Raw genomic sequence first — 23,968 nt, forward strand, 5'->3', positions numbered from 1 at the left:
GGAGATGGCACAGGGTGGTGCGCTAGAGAGTGAGGCAGTGAGACAGGACGACGTGGAGGGACAGGGATGGAGAGCGAGAGGGAGTCCCGGAAATAATTATTTTGAACTGCACGTCATGCGTTTTGAAAGATGAGAATTCCCTAAAAACAAAAGGCCTTTTTGAAGTTTCCATTCAGGCAAGGAATTACAGAAAAATACATAAAAACCGGCGACGTTGAAGCTGATTGGCGCAGACAATGGCATAAACAACCGGAGATTACTAAACACCTGTCCCCCGGAGCAGCACGCTCCGCGAGCAGTAGCAGCAGCGGCGGCGGCGGCGGCAGCAATCTAGCGACGGCTGCGGCGGGCAAAACATTTCATCAATACGGGACGCGTCGCCGTGCCGCGGCGCGGCACTGCACGCCGGCGCTATCAGCCGAGCGGGACGGTCCCTCCCACTGCGATTCAATGCGGATTGGTTGCGCGACAGATCGCTACAATACACGGCCGGCGTGCGCGCAGACACACACGCGGGGGAGGGGGGCCACTGATGGCACGCCGACGGGGCAATCTGCCGATGTCGAATCGCTTCTTCGTCGTCAGTTGTCAGCAAGTGGCGGCGCGCTCCCCCGCGGCTCAGCGGTGATCATCGGCCGCTCGGCTCATCCGCGGTGCTCCGAGCGCCATCGACGTCGCCGTAATTATGCGCTGCTCCCCCGGTCGCCGCTGTATCGGAAGGCTCAGATTAAAAAGGCCCCGCCTCTGACCCTCCCTGAGACGGGGTCGCCTCTTGCTGCGCTCCACGAGTGACGTCATCAGATATGGCCGTGCTAGTTGGCTTTCGCTTTGTACCGCAGTATTAATTTCTTATCGCACTCTGTGTGCATATGCACCGATGAGCCAAAACATTATGACCGAGTCCTTAATAGCTTCTTTGTCCGTCTTTGGAACGAAATAAATCACTGATTTTCAGAGATCCGACAGTTTGTTGCTAGGTTTGTGGAGAAATTTGGCATTAGACGTCCACGCACAGATCACGTAATTCCCGTAAATAACGGGCCACTTGTTTGTGTATACAGTTATGGCGCCCGACAGCGACCCAGATGGAATCCATAGGACGTACATCAGGCGAATTTGGTCGCCGGGACATCACCGTCAATTCACTGCAATGCTCCTCAAACAAATGTAGCACGCTTCTGGCTCCGAGACACGGACGGTTATACTGCCGAAAGACGACATCGCCGTAGAGTAAGACATCTTGCAGCTTAAATTACTACCACAGGTCCCAAGCAAGCGCAGGAGAACGTCCCCAATAGCATAATGCTGCTTCCACTACTGTGTCTGTGACGCGCTGCGCATTTCAAGTCGCCTTTACCATGATGATAGCGTTTGTGAAGACGACCATCGCCCTAGTGTATTCCACTGATCGACTGTCGAATCCAGATGATCCCGTGCCCACTGCAGTCGAAACTGAACTCGTAGAGGTGGTCTGCTGTGGAGCTCCATGTTCAACAATGTACGATGAACGAACTGTCATGATAATTAAATGGACACCCTAGCTGCAAACAGGCGTTGATGTACTTCATTGGGGACATGTTGAAAATGTGTGCCCCGACTGGGACTCGAACCCAGGATCTCCTGCTTACAAGGCAGACGCTCTATCCATCTGAGCCACCGCGGGCACAGAGGATAGTGCGTCTGCAGGGACTTGTCCCTTGCACGCTCCCCGTGAGATCCACATTCCCAACATGTCCACACCACTACGTTCATAGTGCGCCTAATAGATGTTTGCCCATCATACTCATTACTCGTGGCAGAAGTACATCAACGCCTGTTTGCAGCTAGGGTGTCCATTTAATTATCATTTCATTTCTAGCAAAGCTGCATGGTCATCCACGGTAACTGTTCTTTCGGGAACAGATACTACCGTCATATATAGAACGAACTGTCAATGCCGTTGGTTCAACACGTGAACTCGTAGAGGTGGTCTGCTGTGGAGCTCCATGTTCAACAATGTACGATGATCGGTGTGCTCCGTAACTTAGATGCCACAGATCAAATGGCTCTGAGCACTATGCGACTTAACTTCTGAGGTCATCAGTCGCCTAGAACTTAGAACTACTTAAACCTAACTAACCTAAGGACATCACACACATCCTTGCCGGAGGCAGGATTAGAACCTGCGACCGTAGCGGTCGCTCGGTTCCAGACTGTAGCGCCTAGAACCGCACGGCCACTCAGGCCGGCTGCCACAGATCACCATCTATCCTATTTTACAGTGCAGATAAACCTCGAAACCCCACGTTCTGTGAAGAGTCGTGGACCGCCAACCTTTTAGCGGCAAGTGATACTTTCACTGTCCTTAAAAAAAAAAAAAATGGTTCAAATGGCTCCGAGCACTATGGGACTTAACGTCTGAGGTCATCAGTCCCCTAGAACTTAGAACTACTTAAACCTAACTAACCTAAGGACACCACATACATCCTTGCCCGAGGCAGGATTCAAACCTTCGACCGTAGCGGTCGCTCGGTTCCAGACTGTAGCGCCTAGAACCGCACGGCCACTCCGACCGGCTGCTACAGATCACCATCTATACTATTTTACAGTGCAGATAAACCTCGAAACCCCACGTTCTGTGAAGAGTCGTGGACCGCCAACCTTTTAGCGGCAAGTGATAGTTTCACTGTCCTTCCTCTTTCCGCATATGCTCACGATAGCAGCACGTGAACATTCGACCAGCTTCGCCGTTTTCGAAATGCTCGTTCACAGGCTCTGCTTAATAATAATAAAGTCGCTTATCTGAATGTATTTTCCCATTTGCAGCCCATATCTTCGCTAGGGTTATCCCCCGTACGTGTCTGCTCCGCTCACATACTTCAGTTACCGCGTAACGTGCACCTAAAGCCACCAGGCGGCATCCAACGTCACGGTAGGCAGTGGTCATAATGTTTTGGCTTTTCAGTTTGTGTATGTGAGTGTATGCGAACGCGATATGACGCTCCAGTTTCCCGATTACCTCCTTTGCAGCTGTGATGGCTAATACGTCTTTATACAGCGTGGAATTGGTCCTCAAAGCCGGAATACCGCAATTTGTCAAAACTGTGCTTGCCGCTAAAAACGAACTGCGCAAGCAGTAGCAGCTCTATGATTTTCTCTTGGCCATTCCCTGCAATACGTCAGTAAGCCGTATCGTAGAGTGTGGAGGAAGGATGTTATTTAGCAGTTAGTCGCAGTAATAGGATGTATAAGCATATCACAGGCTGAAGATTTGAGGTAATCATAGGCAATGTCATTAGTGACCAAAATACCATTAACACTGGCCCACCTCAAGGCTCAGTCCTAGATCCGCTGTTATTTGGGTTGTTTTTACTGCAGATATGCCAGACACTCGGTCTCGCAATTTTGACGATGCTGATGACTGGGATAGATTATATAATCTATCCGAAACCTTCGAGTATCTCCAGGATTCTTCCATGTATACAGCCTTCTTTTATGATTCTTGAACCAAGTGTTAGCTATGATTAAGCTATGCTCTGTGCAAAATTCTACCAGGCGGCTTCCTCTTTTTTCTTACCCCCATTCTATATTCACCCACTGCGTTTCCTTCTCTTCCTTTTCCTACAACCTAAATCCAGTCACCGTCTCCCTTCACTATCTGAATAGTTTCTTTTATCTCATCGTACATTTCATCAGTCTTTTCGTCATCTGCCGAGCTAGTTGGCATCTAAACTTGTACTACTGTGGTAGGCGTGGGCTTCGTGTCTATCTTGGCCACAATAATGCGTTCACTATGCTGTTTGTAGTAGCTTAACCGCACTCCTATTTCTTCATTCATTAGTGTACCTACTCCTGTATTACCCCTATTTGATGTTGTATTTATAACGCTGTATTCACCTGACGAGAAGTCTTGTTCCTCCTGCTACCGAACTTCACTAATTCTCACTATTTCTAACTTTAACCTATCCATTTCCCTTTTTATATTTTCCAATCTACCTGCCCGATTAAGGGATCTAACATTCCACTCTCCGACCCGTAGCACTCCAGTTTTCCTTCTCCTGATAGCGATGTCCTCCTGAGTAGTCCCCACCCGGAGATCCGAATGGGTAACTATTTTACCTCCGGAATATTTTACCCAAGACTATGCCATCATCATTTAACCATACAGTAAAGCTGCATGCCCTCGGGAAAAAATACGGCTGTAGTTTCCCCTTGCTTTCAGCCGTTCGCAGTACCAGCACAGAAAGGCCGTTTTGGTTAGTGTTACAAGGCTAGATCAGTCAACCATCCAGACCGTTGCCCCAGCAACTACTGGAAAGGTTGCTGCCCCTCTTCAGGAACCACACTTTTGTCTGGCCTCTCAACTGATACCCCTCCGTTGTGGCTGCACCTACGGTACGGCTATCTGTATCGCTGAGGCACGCAAGCCTCCTCACCAACGGCAATTTCCTTCTTGTTATCGACTGTATACTCAGCCCTCACGCTGACGGATATATATGTTTGACATCGCGTCACCAGATGGGGGCGACCTGAAATTGATATTATTCTTGAAGAATCAAGTTTGCCAAGATCGCTAGCAATTTTGTTTTATTGCTATTACCAGGTTCAACAGATCTACCGTCGTATCTTGTAACATTGTAAGGTACTTAATTACGTACCTGCTGTTAAGAAACAGTAATAAGGTGTTCTGACTAACTATGCTGTGAAAGTAATCAGTCTGGATTGCTAGGAAGTATTAGTTGAATGTATAGGTGAACTTAGCTTATAGATGATCCATAAGACCCTTTTTATTACGCACTAAATACACGTCCTCGAAAGCGGGGTGGGGAGTTACAGGTTATAAACTGTTGTCAAAACGATCAGACAATTTCGGTGTTAACACTCGATCATTTTCTTTTAGCGTTGACCACATGAAAGTAGTAGATGATTGAATAGTTTGCAGGTGAAATATCAGAACTGGTGAAGAACCGTTCACTGTTACGTTCCTGGGACTTGATGAATTTTAATGTAGACTGCAGAGGGGGATGCATCTGAGATGTTCAGTATCTCATTTCACGCGATAGAGACAGAAACGCAGGGCACAGCGTAGGTGAAAAGAGAGCGGCCGTCTGGCTCCACGTTTAGACTAGTCTTCCCCGTTTGGTCACGTTAACAGGAAGAGTCCTTATTGCTGGTTGTCTAATATTGTGTCGGTGGTCCTGCAAGCATGCGCCCTGTGACGTCTGTCAGTAGAAATATTAGATTTTGTGGCAAAGGACTTCTTCTTCTATGTTATGAGCTACACCTCAAAATTATTTACATCTCAGACTTGTTTCCGGGCATGGTACCCATAGTCAGTGGCATCTGATACAGACGATAAACAACAAGTATATGGATTCAGTTCCAAGTCTCGTTAGGCCGCACACAGCCCCCCCCCCTCCCCCTACACACACACACACACACACACACACACACACACACACATACACACATACACTGTAATGTTAGCATATCGACTTAGGTGCCAAGTTCTATGGGGAGAGACATCCGTAGTTTTTCAAATTGACGGCGGCTTTATTTTCAAGGAGTCACAGAGCTGGAGCGGAGAGTCGCGTATGTAATCGTGTAGCAAAGGACAGAAACCAGCGTGAAAGAAATTTATGACGAATATTGTGATCACTAAAAGTGACAAAAATGTCGACGAAAGGTAAGAAGCGGAGGTAAGGAACCCTCCCTTCCACTTTTCATAGTTGATGTACGGTATATGTCATAATATACATCAAAATACAGGTATTCTGTATTTACTTTGCGGTTTTAATTTTTATGACGAAACTTGCCTTAAATATATGGCGAACGTATAGGTTAGGCTAAGGAACAGTCAATCTTTTAAAGCACTCTGTCGTCAGGCCACGAGTGGCCTACCGGGACCATCCGACCGCCGTGTCATCCTCAGAGGAGGATGCAGATAGGAGGGGCGTGGGGTCCGCACACCGCTCTCCCGGTCGTTATGATGGTATTCTTGACCGAAGCCGCTACTGTTCGGTCGAGTAGCTCCTCAATTGGCATCACGAGGCTGAGTGCACCCCGAAAATTGGCAACAGCGCATGGCGGCTGGATGGTCACCCATCCAAGTGCGGACCACGCCCGACAGCACTTAACTTCAGTGATCTCACGGGAACCGGCGTATCCACTGCGGCAAGGCCGTTACCAGTCAATCTTTTACCACAACCTTTATTTGGCGTTCAAATTCTATGGCTTCGGAAACTCACCAACCAAACTATCATCTTCCAATCTAACCTTGATCTTGGGTTACTCAAAGATTTCCGGAAAGGTCTCACACTACACGCTAACCTAAGTGGAAGAGCTGTAATATAAAGTTTATTAATTAATGAATTCGGTGGGAAGGAAGTAACTTTTGGAAATATAATGACTCAGGTGTTTTAGACTGACAGTTGCGTGCGTGATCTGAAAAGGTAACTGACTTAATAGGTGCTCTACTAAATTTCGGGTGTGCAGCCGCATAAATTCAGCTACTTCTTTAATATTTCGGCTGCATATAACCGAACTATCTTCAGAGAGAGCCGAAAGAATGACGCTCCATCACTCGCTGCGTTCTATTACACTCGTGAACCGTGCCACTGTGAATGCGGCCATAGATACACAAGGCACCAGAGATGTTGATCGGCGGCAAAGAAGTACATTGTGCATGAATTATATCTGTGGCTGGGCAGTGGATCTACGCTGGGATGTCGATGGATCACACTGAGCTGCACTGTCCGACATCTTCGTAAATTTCTTACAAAAGCGTCGGACTTACCCAAGACGAAGCAGCTATCTCTATTAACCAAATGCGTCGCCAAGCGAATTTCAATTGCCTCTTTCACCACCGATTCCCAGGAAGATTACGCAGACATTAGAATTCCGACGTTTTCATACAATAGTGACGAGTATCAATACAGTGTTCCGCCACAACCAATTTCTTTGGGCGTCAGAGGCTGGTGTACCTATGGTGTTCTGTATATCTTTCATGGAGATTCGAATCATGTGTCCCATGTAAGGCAACATTCCCTCGGGATCTTGGAAATCTCGGCCTTCCGCAACATCAAATCATCCTTAACGAAACCCAAAAATGCTGCGTCTTCGGTGGAGGACAATAAGTCACTTTGTGCTTGCCGAGGATCTGTCCTGATTTTGATGATCGGCTTCCCATATACGGCAGGGAAGTCGTGGATTTCCACTTTTCGTGTCTTGTTGTGCATTCCTTATCGCCATCTTTGGTTTCCTTCGCAGCGCCTTACGTGTTTTCTGTGGACAAAATCAATTGGCTTCTCAAACACTCTTTAAGTGTAGGAGGTCGTCCTGTAGACTGCTTTCGTCTTGAAATGGTCTGAGATTTGTGAACTAAAGTTCTGTGAACACTCGTCGTCTGCGAAGGACGGTGGCTGCTATTTGCACGTAGAAGTATCTGTGTACGTCGGTTTCCGATATGGTGTATGTCCAAAGATGCCATCATCTTTGCGTCGAACTAAAACATCCAAAAATGGAAGGCATCCCTCTATTTCAATTTCCACTGCAAAGAGTATTTGTGTATGGATGGAGTACAAATGGTTTAAACACTCTTGTAGTTGATCTTTCCAGTGGGGCCACACCACAAACGTGTCGTCACCATACTTCCACAATATAGTGGGCTTTGAGATAGCGGGATCCAGCGCCTTTTCCTCGAAGTGCTCCATAAGTAAATTGGCCACCAAGGGCGACAATGGACTACCCACTGCGACACCATTAGCCTGCTCAAAAAATTCTTTTAAAATAAAAAGTATGTCGAGGCCGTTATACGGTTGAATAAAGCTGAAATCTCTTTAACAAAACATTGTTCGTAAGAACCAGGTTCGACAAGATCGCTAGTAGATCGTTTAATTGATTACTTGTTTCGACAGACCTGTTCTGGCTTAATCGCAGCTTGTAACATTTTAACAGAAGTTCATGATCTTTTCAAATTTGCAAACCACATAGTGATGTTGTGTCATTTTACGAACATCACTATGTGACTTGCAAGTTTGTAAAGATCATGACATTGTGTTAACATGTTACAAGATCCTATGATGATTAGTACAGATCTGTCGAAATCGATAATCAATAAAAAGATTTACAAGCGATATTGGCGAACCTGTTTTTACGAGTAATATAACAGTTCAGATTGTCCCCAACAATTGACAGAGTGTCAAACATATATATTTTTATCAAACCTTTTACCAGTAAGTGATAAGGATTTTGAAAGCGGATTCTAAGTGAATAAAGTCACCTCGTCGAAGCTCACTAAAAGGTCAGAACTGTTCAGTTTTAATGATTTTAGCTTGCCACTGAAGTTCGCAGAGTTGCGTATGTGATGAGCACATTTTCCTACCAGAGGGCTTAATAACGATGCCAAATACTAGACACATATGTGAAATATGGCAGCGTACCTCCAAGACGGTATGGCCTTGTGAAGGTACATACAGACGGACTACCCTTACGGCCAATAGTGAGCAATACTGGGGCCCCCACGTACGATTTAGCCAAACATCTTGCATCCTTGCTGAGGCCATTTGTGGGCAAATGTCCACATCACATACGTAACTCGGCCGATTTTATCAACTGACTGGGGGCTCTCCGCCTAAGTACTTCTGATCTTTTAGTTAGTTTTGACGTGGTGTCTCTTTTTACAAAGGTACCTCTTGCAGACTCCTTGGCACTGATTGGCAATACGTTTCAGGTGGGAATCACTGCTTTGTTTTGCCACGCTCTCTCCTCGACATATTTTATGTTCAACCAAGAATATTTTGAACAGATTGTCGGCGTCGCCATGGGTAGCCCCTTGTCTCCCTTGGTGGCCAACCTTTTTGTGGAGGATTTTGAGGAGAGAGCACTTGAATCAGCAGCCCTCAAACCAACTGTTGTTTGGAGGTACGTGGATGACACTTTCGTAGTGTGGCCTCATGGAGAAGAAAAATTAATGGAGTTTTTAGATCACCTCAACTCCATTCATGAGAACATTCGGTTTACCATGGAATTAGAAAAAAATGGTTGCCTGCCTTTCTTGGATGTGCTAGTTAGACGGAAGAGTGATGGCTCTCTGGAGCATTCGGATTATCGAAAGCCCACACATACTGATTTGTGCTTAAATTCGTCCAGCTGCCATCACTCATCGCAAACAATGAGTGTACTTAAAACACTTGTACACAGAGCTTATGTAGTGTCAGATGCAGAAAGTTTGCCTGAAGAGCTTGCCCATCTGAAGAGGGTTTTCAAAGAGAATGGATATTCTACCCGGCACATTAGCAAGGCACTTGCTATTAGCCAAAGAAACAGGGAGTGGAGAAAGAAGAGAGCACGCCTACTAAATCTTTAACTTTTCTTCCTTTTGTTGGCAACATTTCATTCAAAATTGCAAGAATCCTCCACGGTTTCGAAGGGAAAGTAATTTTCCGTCCACCATCGAAGATTTCCGACCTGCTGGGATCAGTGAAAGACGATCTGGTATTGCGGAAGGCGGGAATTTATAAAATACCTTGTCGGTGTGGCATGTCATATATAGGACAAACATTGTGAACAGTAGAAGAACGTTGAATTGAACATCAACGCTGTACTCGCCTTCTGCAACCTAGCAAGTCTGCAATTGCTGAGCATTGCATTTCCACTGGATACTCAATGGAGTATGACAAGACAACAATTTTGGCCACAGCAACATCCTTTTGGGACTCTGTCATAAAGGAATCAGTGGAAATTCGCATAATAGACAATCTTATCAACCGTGACAATGGCTACCAGCTAGATAATGCGTGGAACCCCGTCATCTCTAAGATCTGCTCCAAACGAAGACGTCAGAGTACTCCGATGGCCGCGGCAATTGACAACGCCGAAGACAGATGAGTTCTGCAGTTCCACCAGCGAGGGCGCTGCTGGCGGGCGGTGTGGTTCGTCTGTCCATATGATTTTGACGCCATTGCGGAATACTCGCTGCACGCTATGTATTACGCAACGGAGGGCTGGTAGTTGTCCAGTCGAAATATCGTGGATGGAAGCTAACGACGACCGGCTGCAAGCCCGAAATCTTTTTGAATAACTAGACACATAGTTTGGAGAGCTAACGTTACTCATTGTTGGGCACATAAGGAACTGCACCCCTTGGTTTCAATCTTCGCACAACTTCTGGCGGAAAGCGGGGCGCCTTCAGAAGCGAAGCAGTCGTTCTTAATACCTGGATAATGAAGTCTTTACTAATCTCCCGGTAGGTGGTATCAGTCAGCAAACTGCACATTTTATCTTGAGAGTCGTAATGGGACATTAAAGCAGCAGCATTATTTTGATCAGCTGGAAGATCCATCATCTGGGTGTCTTACGTAGTGTCGCCTCTGTGGTACAGATATATTGTTCCTTTGTGGGTGAGATTTCATGAAAGCTCGGCAAGTTTCACGTCTTATTTCATTTGCGGAATCCGTGGTGAGGTGTTGAGCAGCTTCTTCAATGACGCTGATGGACGCAGGATGTTGCAGAACGACACTAAGTACAGTACAATTCGTTTTCTGAAGTCACAATGAGCATGAATGCGAACAGAAGTATTTTTTGGATGAATTTGTTATCTAATAGACAATGACTAAACAGAGTGTATAAAAGAAAATGTTAAAAACTTTAAGGATTTGTTCTTAAGATCAAAAAATTACAAAAAAATCCATGTTAACATAGAGCTGAAAGTCTTCGTCGCGGAAGAGTGAGATGAATTCTCTGTAGCGACTACCGGTTGTGAAATTTATCTCAGATGCGCACTTTTATTCAATTTCTTGTTTACAGTTAATAATGGCTTTTGTTTTATCTGATCATCGTTTGTTGTGTTTTAGAATAGCTACTATCACAACGATGTATCCAGCGTCTGAAATGACGGATATGCACCAGCAGTTCGGAATGCGGATGTAGCACATCTTTATGCTGAACATTGCCGTGGAAGACAGTTACCTTGAGCGGGAACGTCTGTGCAACCCCACCAACGCTTGTGAGACAAAGGCTCAAGGATAGAGTTCCGGATGCTGAAGACCACGCAATTTACGAACACCAGAGGTTGAAAAATGGATTCTTCTGTTATGAATGGAACTCTGTCGGCTGTGAGAAGAATAACTCCGAGAATGTAAGAAGTTAATCAAATGAAGTTCTGGAGCATTCTGCATGAAATCTTCTGCGCCTGTACCACCTTCAACGCGTGAAAGGATTAATTGAGGTAGATTTTGAGCCAAGAATAACTTTCTGTCAATGCATGTTAGGGCAATGTTCTATGTTTCTGCAGTTCATAGCATGTACCATCTTATTCACTAATAAGGCTGACTTTTCATGTAACGGATCTTCAACTATCTTAACAGTCATATCTGGGCTTATGAAAAGCCTCATGAAGTGCGACAAGTCTGAAATCAACAGTGGTTCAGCCTCAGCGTGTGGGATGTAATCATTTATGACCATCTCATTGCCCACTACTTCTTTCCACAACATCTTACTGGACAATGTAACCTGAGTTTCTCAGAAATGAATTACAATATTTACTTCATGATGTACCTGTAGATGTCACCAATTGAAAATGGTTTACACACTGTGGTGCTCCACCACACTTTGTATTGACATTTCGTCAGTATCTCGATTAATTTCTGGGCAGATGAATTGATCGGGGGGGGGGGGGGGGTAGGGAGGGGGGCCCTTTTCATGCCCTGCCCGATGGCGAGATTTGAATCCAATGGATTTTTGTTTTTGGAAACATTTAAAATCCTTGGTGTATTCGACATCCAACCCAATGTGGATGTTCTGATGGAGCGTATCATAAACGAAATTTTACAGAAAACATTATCATTTCTCCACAATATATGGAATGGAGACTCAGTGGATGCGTGAAAGCAAGAGGTGTCTCTTCGAGCAACTTTTGTAAATTAAGTGGTTTTCTAATTGTGTCATTTCTGTGCCATGAATAATAACTCCTTTGATATCTCCCTTACAAAGGATTTTTGGACCTACGTTCATTTGAAGTTTTAGTAATGTTTTGTTACTAACAACAAATCTCTAAAATTTGTGACATATGATTTTTCGCACCCTGAAATTGTAAGTACTTCCCTATGAATTATCAAATACAGGATGAATCAGAGCTCTCCCGACAAACTTGCAGAGTTAGTAGTGTAGACAAGAAAAACTTTGTGATCATTTTCTTCACAGTGACACTTGTCAAGGACCTTAACACATTCGAATACGCTTCTTATGGCGACAGGATAGTAAAGCTGCAGTAGCAGATTCTCCATTCCGATTGTAAAGCATCACCAGCAATGTCTTTTCTGATTACGAGGTGCGACGATAAAGTAATGAGACGGATTTTCTTTGCAAGATGTGGCAACCCTGCAGGCTTGCATAGGCACAATATCTTTGACCTTGACCCATAAGCTGCTTCTAGTCCAAGCGGCACATCGATGCAACTGCTCAGTCGTGAGATGTGCTGTAATAAGTTAACACGTGTTTGTGTCTCTCGTCACGGAAATGGAACCACATAATATTGTGCAACAGTATACCATTTCTTTTTGCGTTAATTTGGGTGAAAACACGACGACAACTTACGGTAGGCTTCAGCAGGCTTTTGGAGAGGAGGTTATGTCAAGAGACCAAGTTTTTCATTGGCATATAATGTTTAGTGAAGGCAGAACGAATGCTGCAGATGAAGACGGCAGTGGACGACCATCAACCTCATAGACGGATGTCAACTTGGCCAGGGTGCGTGAACTCGTGTGATCTGACCGAAGATTATCCGTGAAAATGATTGCAGAAGAACTGAACATCAATCGAGAAACGGTTCATCTAATAATAACTGAAGATCTTGGTATGAGAAAGATTGGATTCTGCATCACGATAATGCGCCATCCCATACTGCTCTGTCAGTACAGCAATTTCTAACCTCAAAACAAATTTCAGCACTACCACAGTCACCTTATTCACCAGGTATCGCTCCGTGCGACTTTTTTTTTGTTTCCAAGAGTCAAAACGGCGGTCAAGGGACACCATTTTGAGGCAACACAAGATGTCCAAAAAGCTGTGACGAGTGTCTTGGAGGATATTACAGAAATGAGTTCCAGAAGTGTTACCATCAATGGCAGAAGCGCTGGAAAAATTGTGTGCAATCAGACGGGAACCACTTTGAAGGAGACAACACTAAACTTGTCTAAAACGGTAAGCAACATTTTTTTCACATCAATCTCATTGCTTTATTGTCGCCCCTCGTAAGTCAACGTACCGCAGTTTCTGGCGCATCTCACGCCTCTCTAGCCACAGCCGCGTTTTTAGACGATTCTCATGAGGCGTCACTGATCTGTTCCTGTCCGGAGCCATCTGCTGGCAGTTTTTGCACTCATTTTTTGTTTCAATGAAACCTCATTTCATTTTAGGCATGTGTGTCAATTTTTCCCTCTCTACCTGCATTATTCCGTAAATTAAGGGATTATCAAATGTTAACGGATTATTGAGTCACCCTGTATATCAATAGAACGAAACAGGAACTTGAGATTGGTGGTAAACATACCATTACAGCTTATCATAACTTGACAGCACAGTGCTTCAATAGACTTGATTCTATTGGAGGTACTTCGCTATTACCTTCCTCCGACCTTTGAGCTGACTTATCCCCCCAGTTATAGGGGCACTTACAGTTTAACTTGGTCCACGTTAGGAAATATTGCCGGAAGTGAAATAAGTAGAGATTGTATTCCTAAGACAGATCACAGATCGAATTCAGGTCTATTGGATCCGTAGTCTGCCGCTTTCCTACTGTGCCACCGACCCACTTCTTTCAAAATAAATTCGATACTCGTGATTAAATTTGCGACCTCACTTAAAAGTAATACACGAACAGCAGCAACCTGACCATGACGCTTCGTGAGAGTTATTAGCATACTTCGAAACTTCGGCAGAATTGCCACCAGACTTCAGCACTAACCCAACGAGGTACCTGCGTAATAATTGTTCATTCTTTATTAGTAACCACGAGACGAGAGATCTATGGCATGGATGTTCACTTACAGTGATTTGTGAAAATGGAAAAAATAGAGATTCGAGTAGTGATTAAGTGATCCGTACAGAAAGATATTAAAGCGAAGAAAATTCATGCCAGTTTTCAGAACACGCTGGAGGATTCTGCTCCTTCATATTCATCTGTGTCCGCAGCTCGTGGTCGTGCGGTAGCGTTCTCGCTTCCCACTCCCGCGTTCCCGGGTTCGATTCCCGGCGGGGTCAGGGATTTTCTCTGCCTCGTGATGACTGGGTGTTGTGTGATGTCCTTAGGTTAGTTAGGTTTAAGTAGTTCTAAGTTCTAGGGGACTGATGACCATAGATGTTAAGTCCCATAGTGCTCAGAGCCATTTGAACCATTTTTTATTCATCTGTTGACAAGTGGACAAACTAGTTTAAATTTCATCGGTATAGCTGATCTACTTAGTGTTCGGCCAGGGCCAACTATGCCTAAAGGTAAGCGAAAAAATAGATAGGTTTGACATGGAAGAAAGTGTCACCACTCCAGAAACTATTGCAAAAAATGCATAAACGGTCGCAGATTGTCGACAACTGCAAGTGCGAGAAATTGCTGAAGTTGTAGGTACGTCATCTGAGTGGGTATTTCGCATTGTAACGGTGGAAACTGGACATGAGAAAATTATCTGCTGGCTGGGTGCGACTCTAAATACAGGATCAAAAACGCATCAGAATGGAAATGTCCCAACAATATTTGACTCATTTGCAGAGTAACCAACAAAATTCTTTTCTCCGGTTTGTAATCACAGATGAAACTTTCGTCCACTGCTATAACCTGAGAAAAAAGAAAAACAAAGAAACAGTCAAAGCAGTGGAAACGAACTGAATCACAACCAAAGATAGCAAATGCAATACGGTCAAGGCGTAAGTTTTCTGGGATCAGAAAGGGATGCTTCTGACACATTATGTACCCACTGGTCAAACAATTACAAAAAATGGTTCAAATGGCTCTGAGCACTATGGGACTCAACATCGTAGGTCATAAGTCCCCTAGAACTTAGAACTACTTAAATCTAACTAACCTAAGGACATCACACACACCCATGCCCGAGGCAAGATTCGAACCTGCAACCGTAGCAGTCCCGCGGTTCCGGACTGCAGCGCCAGAACCGCACGGCCACCGTGGCCGGCAAAAAATGGTTCAAATGGCTGTGAGCACTATGGGACTTAACATCTGAGGTCATCAGTCCTCTAGAACTTCGAACTACTTAAACCTAATTAACCTAACGACATCACACACATCCATGCCCAAGGCAGGATTCAAACCTGCGACCGTAACAATCACGGGGTTCCTGACTGAAGCTCCTAGAACCGCTCGGCCACCGCGGCCACAGGACAATACTACGCTAACATCCAGAATCAAATACAGAAAAAGATACACGAGAAAAGACCAGGTATGGCATGGACGAAAGTCATTTTTCATCACGAGAATGCGCGCCCATACATAAGAGGCGTTGTCATGGTGTAAAATTCGTGGACTGGTTGCCATACAGACTACACTGAACAATCAAAACGTTTCACTGAGGTAACCCGTTTCTTTCTATTCCATTCCGGAAAATTTTCAAACTACCCTCGACCAGTGAGCATACACACTGCATTAGTTCCGCCCAGAAAAAGGCGTTCGCAACCGTCAACAGGGACAATCAGCGTGCGAGGAGTGGACGCGGATGACGGACCGACCGAGCACAAATTTCCCGCCACATTAAGCTTTCCGCGAGTGCTACGTCATCAGCGGGCGGGCACGGCACGCCGAACCAACTTGTTTCCTGTCAATTTCTGACCGCGGCGCTCCTCGCAGTCGGCCCCAATAACTGTCGCTGGCAAATCAACTGTGCGCTGTCCAATAGCGCGCGCTCCGATTTGGCCGCTCGTACGTCACAGCACGACCGGCCGCAACTCAGCGTGGGGCACGTCCGGGGAGGACGACAATATGTCGCGCCATTGTGAAGACCGCCCTTCCTGCACGCCACCCATTAATCAGGCGGGCAGGTCGCTACAATAATTCCGCGCGCAGCTACAATTTCACGTCAATCTGCACTGCATAGAAACGTGTATGAATTATTTTCTCTCAACAGTTTATTAATCACAGTACCGTTTGTGAAAATTGCAACTAAACTCCATCGGAACAGGTTTCCGGGGGCCCAACGGTGCCGACCGACTACCGTGTCATCCTCAGGCGATAGGCGTCACTGCATACGGAGGCATGTCGTCAGCACTCCACTGTCCCATCCGTTGTCAGCTTTAGTGAACAGAGTCACTAGTTCTCAGTCAAGTAGCTCCTCAATTGACCTCACAAGGGTTGAGTGCACCCCATTTCAAACAGCGCTCAGCACTCCCGGACGGTCACCCATCGATGTGCTCGCTAAGAATGACAGTGCTTAAGTTTGGTGATATGACGAGTATCGGTGTCTCCAGTGTGGCAAGGCCGCTGGTGAAAATCGCAACACTCAGAAGGAATCTATCTGAACCAGTCCAAAATCAGAGGATATGTTGAACAGTAGAACCAAATAAGTGACGAAGATTGCAGGGAGGTTGGTCCAGTAGTACCCTTTCTTGTGTGACTGGGTAGATCAGTGTTAAGTCGTGCAGAGCCTTCAAATGATGTGGAAACGTACAAGTAATTGCCGTTTTGCTCCCTTGACGTCAAAAGATGCAATATCAGTATGTCATTGTGAGCTAATGGGGCAGATTCATTGGTCTCTGGGGAACAGGATTGTCGTGTCGCGACTTTACGGGTCCTGAAGTGCTACTACTACGACAGTGATGCATGTGTAGAACCAGTAGATAGAAGAGGTTTATACACAGCGACGAGTGGATACTGGACCTCGCAAAGTGACCACAGCGGAGGACGACCGCCAAGTTTTCCGCATGTCCGTTACCGACAGAACAGTTTCGTCCCCAGTATTGGCACTGCAGCCGGTGTGAACATGTCCATGTTGAGGCTTCGACACCGTCTGCTAAGAGCTGGATTCGCGGCACACTAGCCATTGCGTTGGTTTCCGCTGGCAACGAGCTGCCAACGTTCCATGACGTGTGTATAGACACATGAACGCTGTTACTGGCGCGCTGAATGATAAAATGTTGTATTTTCCCACGAGTATAACTTTGACTTCTCTGCAGTGATGACGGCACATGTGTTATACGGTAATGTTTATAACGAAATCGCGCAGACCGCATTCTTTAGCGGCAGAGCGGACAAATGTCCAGGGTTATGGTTTGGGACGCCACTGGACACAGAGTGCAGTGTAACCTCTTAAACAATGAGGGCAATCCAAATAACACCGAGTCTTAGACAATGACCCTCAAGCAGGCAGCTCACATATCTTATTTCAGCAGAACTATGCTCGAGCCGGCCGGAGTGGCCGAGCGGTTCTAAGCGCTACAGTCTGGAACCGCGCGACCGCTGCTGTCGCAGGTTCGAATCCTGCCTCGGGCATGGATGGATGTGTGTGATGTCCTTAGGTTAGTTAGGTGTAAGTACTTCTAAGTTGTAGGGGACTGATGACCTCAGAAGTTAAGTCCCATAGTGCTCAGAGCCATTTGAACCATTTGAACAATGCTCGACCACATATGGTGGCGCAGTGGTTAGCACACTGGACTCGCATTCGGGAGGACGACGGTTCAATCCCGTCTCCGGCCATCCTGATTTAGGTTTTCCGTGATTTCCCTAAATCGTTTCAGGCAAATGCCGGGATGGTTCCTTTGAAAGGGCACGGCCGATTTCCTTCCCAATCCTTCCCTAACCCGAGCTTGCGCTCCGTCTCTAATGACCTCGTTGTCGACGGGACGTTAAACACTAACTACCACCACCGCCGCCACCACCACCACCACCACCACATATGGCGAGGAACGTACAAGCCTATTTGGAGGAACAAAGGACACCATTGCTTCCCCGGGCTGCACGTATTTCTGATGTGCCGCTTACCGAACGTGATTGCTCGTTCTGGTCCTTCTGCAAGCACTGTCGACGGTTTATGGACGCGCCTACAAACGGTATGGCAATGTGTTTTCCGGCGGCATGTCCTGGTTGTCTGTAATTCCACGCTACGACGTCTACAGGCTCTAACTGCAGCACGTGGCAGCTTCCCAAACTACTGAATTCTATCGTTTCAAGTTCCAGTTTTGTAATTCTGACCGTTTACGTATAATCATCTCACTAATCTGTGGAATAAATTCAATTGTAACCATATGTCTTCTTCTCGGTAATGCAATTTTCGCAAAAAATAGGAAGATTAACTGTCATTCAGTCGAAAAGTTAAAGTCAAAGGAAAACCTTTACAGAGCTAAAATTATGTATAAGGACGCACAACAACGCACACCCAGTTCAATAAGTATGTTGTTTGGATTCATATTTTATTACAATATCGTTTCTACTTAACATAAGCAATTTATTAGGTTCTTTTTAATTCACTACATAGATTCTATACTGAGTGGCCAAAAGGCACAGACAGGTGTGACGAATGAATAAGAAAATTGTCGAACAAGTATTATTTGTAACAACATGTTGAGATAGTGAAAAATTTGGTGCAATACGGTAACAGTTGGTGCCGGAAAACTGGGTGGAAATAGATAGTTATATTTTAAGTCTCTTATTTCTTTTAATTATTTACCTGCGATTCAACATCAAGAAAATATCGATGTATTAAAGCTGAGTTCACTATCATCACAATATAACACAGCGCGTATCATACGCATATGTAGCAGATAGCTTCTTCAGTGTGAAGACACATCGGAACTCTTTATCAAGATAAAGACTCAGATGTTTCAACTACCACTATTAAAGTTGGCATGTCGGAGATTCGCTAACATTTCACAACAGTTAGATATTATCAGGAAAAAAAGTTCGTTGCGCAAATAAACATTTAAAAATTAACGCTTAAACGTTCAGGAACAGGAAGGTTCAACATCTACACTTTATAACAGCTTTCCATGTTATAGTTATTGTTACTGTGGTAGTCCTCATTTGCAAGACCGTTACGGTACAGCTTACTAGACTAGTCTATGCAGTACAAGTTTCTTTATCTCAGCAAAAGTGCTACAGCCTACATCCATTTGGACCTGCTTGCTGTACTGATGTGTTGGCATTCCTTTAGAGTCTTACCTCCCTCCGGAAAGTCGCTGCCAGAGATTGAATACTATATCCCTGTCCCTTATTCTAGTTACATTGGACCACAAAGCCGTTGTTTCCTCTATTCCATTCAGTATCTCTTCTGCCATCCGATGTGCCAACTAACCATCAGCTCTGTAACATTACATCTCAAAAGCATTTATCCTCTTGTCTGGAAACTCGCAACGTGCTGCCATGTTTATCACACACCTACTGTATCTACCCTCTGCAGCCAAAGAAACTGGTACACCTGCCAAATGTCGTGTAGCACCTCCGTGAGCACGCCGAATTACCACAACACGACGTGACATGGATTCGACTAATGTCTGAAGTAGTGCTGGAGGGCATTGACACCATGAATCCTGCAGCACGTACAGAGGCATCCCAGATATGCTCAATAATGTTCATGTTTGGGGAGTCTGGTGACCAGCGGAAGTATTTAAACTCAGAAGAGTGTTCCTGGAGCCACTCTGTAGCAATTCTGGACATGTGAGGCGTCGCACTGTCCTACTGGATTTGCCCAATTGCGTCGGAATGCACAATGGACATGAGTGGATATAGGTGATAATACAGGATGCTTACGTACGTGTCCTCCCCCCCCCCCCCCCCCCGTGTCGTATCACGGGGCTCATATCCCTCCAACTGCACACGTCCCAAACCTTTACATAGCTTCCACCAGCTTGAAGAATTCCCTTTTTACATGCAGGATCTAGGGATTCATGAAGTTGGCTCCATACCCGTACACGTCCATCCGCTCGATACAAATCTAAATCTACATCTACATGGATACTCTGCAAATCACATTTAGGTGCCTGGCAGAGGGTTCATCGAACCACCTTCAGAATTCTCTAATTTCCAGTCTCGTGTAGCACGCGGACAAAATGAACACCTACATCTTTCCGTACGTGCTCTGACTTTCCTTATTTTATCGTGGTGATCGTTTCTCCCTATGCAGGTCGGTGTCAACAAAATATTTTAGCGTTCGGAGGAGAAAGTTGGTGATTGGAATTTAGTGAAAAGATTCCTTCGCAACGTAAAACACCTTTCTCTTAATGATGCCCAGCCAAAATCCTGTATCATTTCTGTGACACTCTCTCCCATGTTTCGCGATAATAGAAAACGTGCCGCCCTTCTCTGAACTTTTTCGATGTACTCCGTCAGTCCTATCTGGAAAGGATCCCACACCGTGCAGCAGTATTCTGAAAGAGGACGGACAAGCGTAGTGTAGGCAATCTCCTTAGTAGATCTGTTACATTTTCTAAGTGTCCTGCCACTAAAACGCAGTCTTTGGTTAGCCTTCCCCACAACATTTTCTGTGTGTTCCTTCCAATTTAAGTTGTTCGTAATTTTAAATCCTGGGTATTTACTTGAATTTACGGCCTTTAGATTTGCCTGATTTATCGTGTAAATTGAAACGAGACTCGTCCGACCAGGCAACATGTTTCCAGTCATCAACAGTCCAATGTCGATGTTGACAGGCCCAGGCGAGACATAAAGCTTTGTCTCGTGAAGTCATCAAGGGCACACGAGTAGGTCTTCGGCTCCGGAAGCACATACCATTGATGTTTAGTTGAATGGTTCACACGTTGACAATTGTTGATGGCCCAGCACTGAAATCCACAGCAATTTGCGGAAGGGCAGCACTTCCGTCGGGTCAAACAATTCTCTTCAGTTGTCGTTGGTCCCATCCTTGCAGGATCTTTTTCTGGCCTCAGCGATGTCCGAGATTTTATGCATCACAAAATTCTTGATATTCATGGTACACTAGTGGAATTGTCGTACGAAAAAATCCCTTCTTCATCGCTGCCTCGGAGATGCTGCATACCAGCGCTCGTGCGCCGACTATAACACTACGTTCAAGCTCGCTTAAACCTTGATACCCTGCCATTGTAGCAGTAACCGATCCAACAACTGCCACCAGGCACTTGTTATTTTATATAGGCGTTGCTAACCGCAGCGCCGTATTCTTCCTGTTTACGTATCTCCGTATTTGAATACGCATGCCTTTATCAGTTTCTATGGCGCTTCAGTGTATAACAGACGGCTCAGATATCGTGACTGTACACAGACTATAAGGTGCAAGATTTTGACGTCATATACCGCACTTCTACAAACGAGACTGTCCTTCCCGTGACTTTCTGCCACTCAAGTTATTCAGTAACCGCACTCAACATTCAGACCTCTGTGGAACAAGAGGTATTAACCTCATTAATAGGCTGTTCAGTCTAGAAGACATATTCATTCATAGTATCAGGTATGCAGGGAGATTTGAATTTGGTACTGAAAGACTACATATAAACGCCTAAAGCAGTCACATGCACAAAGTACCTACTGAGAGGGGATTATCATAAACATGATTTATTCTGATCAGTTAAATGGATTCCATGGTCATACGGCCTTCAGTTCGCAGACTGGTTTGATCCGCCTCTCCATGGTGGTGTATGCTGCGCAAGCGCTCGCCTCTTTATCTATGTAAAAGAACTGCAACCTATACCCGTTTCAACATGCGTACTGTTGTCGAGCCTTGGTGTCCCTCTAATTTTTTTTCACCCGCTCGCTTCCTTCCATTACCTAACTGACGTTTCCTTGACTATTCAGTATGTCTCTTATCAACCGATTCCATCTTTTAGTTCGGTTGTGCCATAAATTTATTTTTCCCCACATTCAAGTCACAACCATTTCATTCGTTATTCGATCTACCCATCTAATCTTCAACATTCTTCTCCAACACCACATTTCCTAAACTTCTATACTCCTCTTGTTTATCGCTAACGTTTCACTTAGAAACAGGCCTACAGTCCAACAGTTCATATGAATACCATCAGAAAAGACTTCCTGACACTTAAACTTATATTTTTGTGTTGAAAAATCCTTCTTAAAATCTTTTCTTGATATTGGCAGTCTGCGTTTACTGTCCCCTCTACTTCGCCCAGCATCAGTCATTCTGCTGTTTAAATATCAAAACCGATCTACTACTTTTATTGTCTCACTTTCTAACGTAACTTAATCAGTAACACCTGATTTAATGTAACTGCTTCGTATCCAGTTGCAAAAATATACTTGATTAAATTTTCGCTTAACTTACATAATCTACCCCACATTGGAAAGGTATTAATTTTGAAACTGTTCTTCAGTTTCCTTTCTGCAAGGTACTTCCACTACACTTCTCAATTCGTTTCCTCTTTATTTTATTCACAACTGCATCAGAAATATTTGGTGCTCTCCACTCGGACACCCTCATTTAATACAGATGAAATGGTTTAGTGCCTTATCGTTTCATTGGTCGGACGGCTGTTCATTGCTCGAGCCAGTTGCCATCCATAGCTGTGTCCGCGCCATCATCATTCGCTAGCCGCTCACGAACACAATGCAGCGCTACACCGTTCAAGTGTCTCTCTTTTCCCCATATCCTTTTTCCCCTACTTCAGAACCACACGGTCCCACTCCCCGCCGCGGGAAGAGGCTATTGGCAATCTTTAACTTGCTGGTAAAAACCTTCCAAGGTTCGTCTGCACGTTGAATCAAGAACTTCGTGGATATTAACCTTGGGGCATGCAGTTTTTCAGTTCCTCTCAACCATATGTTTTACGTACCAGTGAGAAAGTTCTCCTGTTATAGCAATTTTCAGCCGACCTGTTTCCGCAGTAAATCCTCCGGGTCTACCTAAGCCAATAGACTAAGCAGGCTGGAGCATCAGCAAATCCTCTACCACAGCTCGTCTGGGAATGTTCTCGCATTATGAGCTAACTGAGAAAACATGCCACTTTATTTCCGCTTCTCTGCAATCAGTCACCTGCGAATTAGAGGGGCAATAATTACTTCGAGTACCATAGAGTAAAATGAGGTATTGTGAATACTTTGACAATTTTACTCTATGGTCTTTTAAGCGACTTTTTAGAAACGTCTTGGCTGTAGTGTCGCACGACCCTCTCCGCCATAAAAGGCAAGAGACTGTAGGGAGCTCTAGAAGCTAAGGGTCGCCAGCTAACGACTGCTGCTAGATAGTTCACCGGCAAGGATATTGATCACGCTTTCGTGCTCGCTGACAGAATCTGTTCGGCAACTAGTTCCACTTCAGCGGACTCTCTAAATTTCCGCTACCAATCCCATCTGGTAAAATTGACAACCAATATTCGAGTACTGGTCAAACGACGGTTTTATAAGTTGCCTGCTTTTTGGATGAATTACTCTTTCTGATGATACTTTCAACGAGTCCCTGTCACGTATCAGCTTCACCTCTGGTTAGTATCGTGTGGTCGCTGCACTTCAGATCACTCTGTATGCTCACTCGCAGGTATTTAATGGTGTAAGTAGGCTGTTTATGTTTTCTTATTGGCAACGTTACGTAGCGCTCTGTATGAAAATCACTGGCTGTGCTGTGTGCAGTCTGTGGCTAGTTTGCATTGTTGTGTGCCATTGTAGTGTTGGGCAGCTGGATGTGAACAGCGCGTTGCGCAGTTGGAGGTGAGCCGCCAGCAGTGGTGGATGTGGGGAGAGAGATGCCGGAGTTTTGAAATTTGTAAGACTGGATGTCATGAACTGCTATATATATTATGACTATTAAGGTAAATACATTGTTTGTTCTCTATTAAAATCTTTCATTTGCTATCTATGCCTATCAGTAGTTAGTGCCTTCTGTAGTTTGAATCTTTTATTTAGTTGGCAGTAGTGGCGCTCGCTGTATTGCAGTAGTTCGAGTAACGAAGATTTTTGTGAGATAAGTGATTTGTGAAAGGTATAGGTTAACGCTAGTCAGGGCCATTCTTTTGCAGGGATTATTGAAAGTCAGATTGCGTTGCGCTAAAAAAAATATTGTGTGTCAGTTTAAAC

The 23,968-nt window shown here is 45.0% G+C and overlaps 1 non-coding gene across 1 annotated transcript; it reads right to left on the bottom strand.

Annotated features, from left to right (window-relative positions):
- Positions 1-1,589: 1,589 nt before the first annotated feature.
- Trnat-ugu (transfer RNA threonine (anticodon UGU)) lies at positions 1,590-1,664 on the bottom strand. Its single transcript has one exon. It is a non-coding gene; the product is annotated as a tRNA-Thr (tRNA).
- Positions 1,665-23,968: the final 22,304 nt, after the last annotated feature.

This window comes from Schistocerca serialis, chromosome 9 (genome assembly GCF_023864345.2).
Source record: "Schistocerca serialis cubense isolate TAMUIC-IGC-003099 chromosome 9, iqSchSeri2.2, whole genome shotgun sequence".
In the NCBI taxonomy this organism is placed as follows: Eukaryota; Metazoa; Arthropoda; class Insecta; order Orthoptera; family Acrididae; genus Schistocerca; species Schistocerca serialis.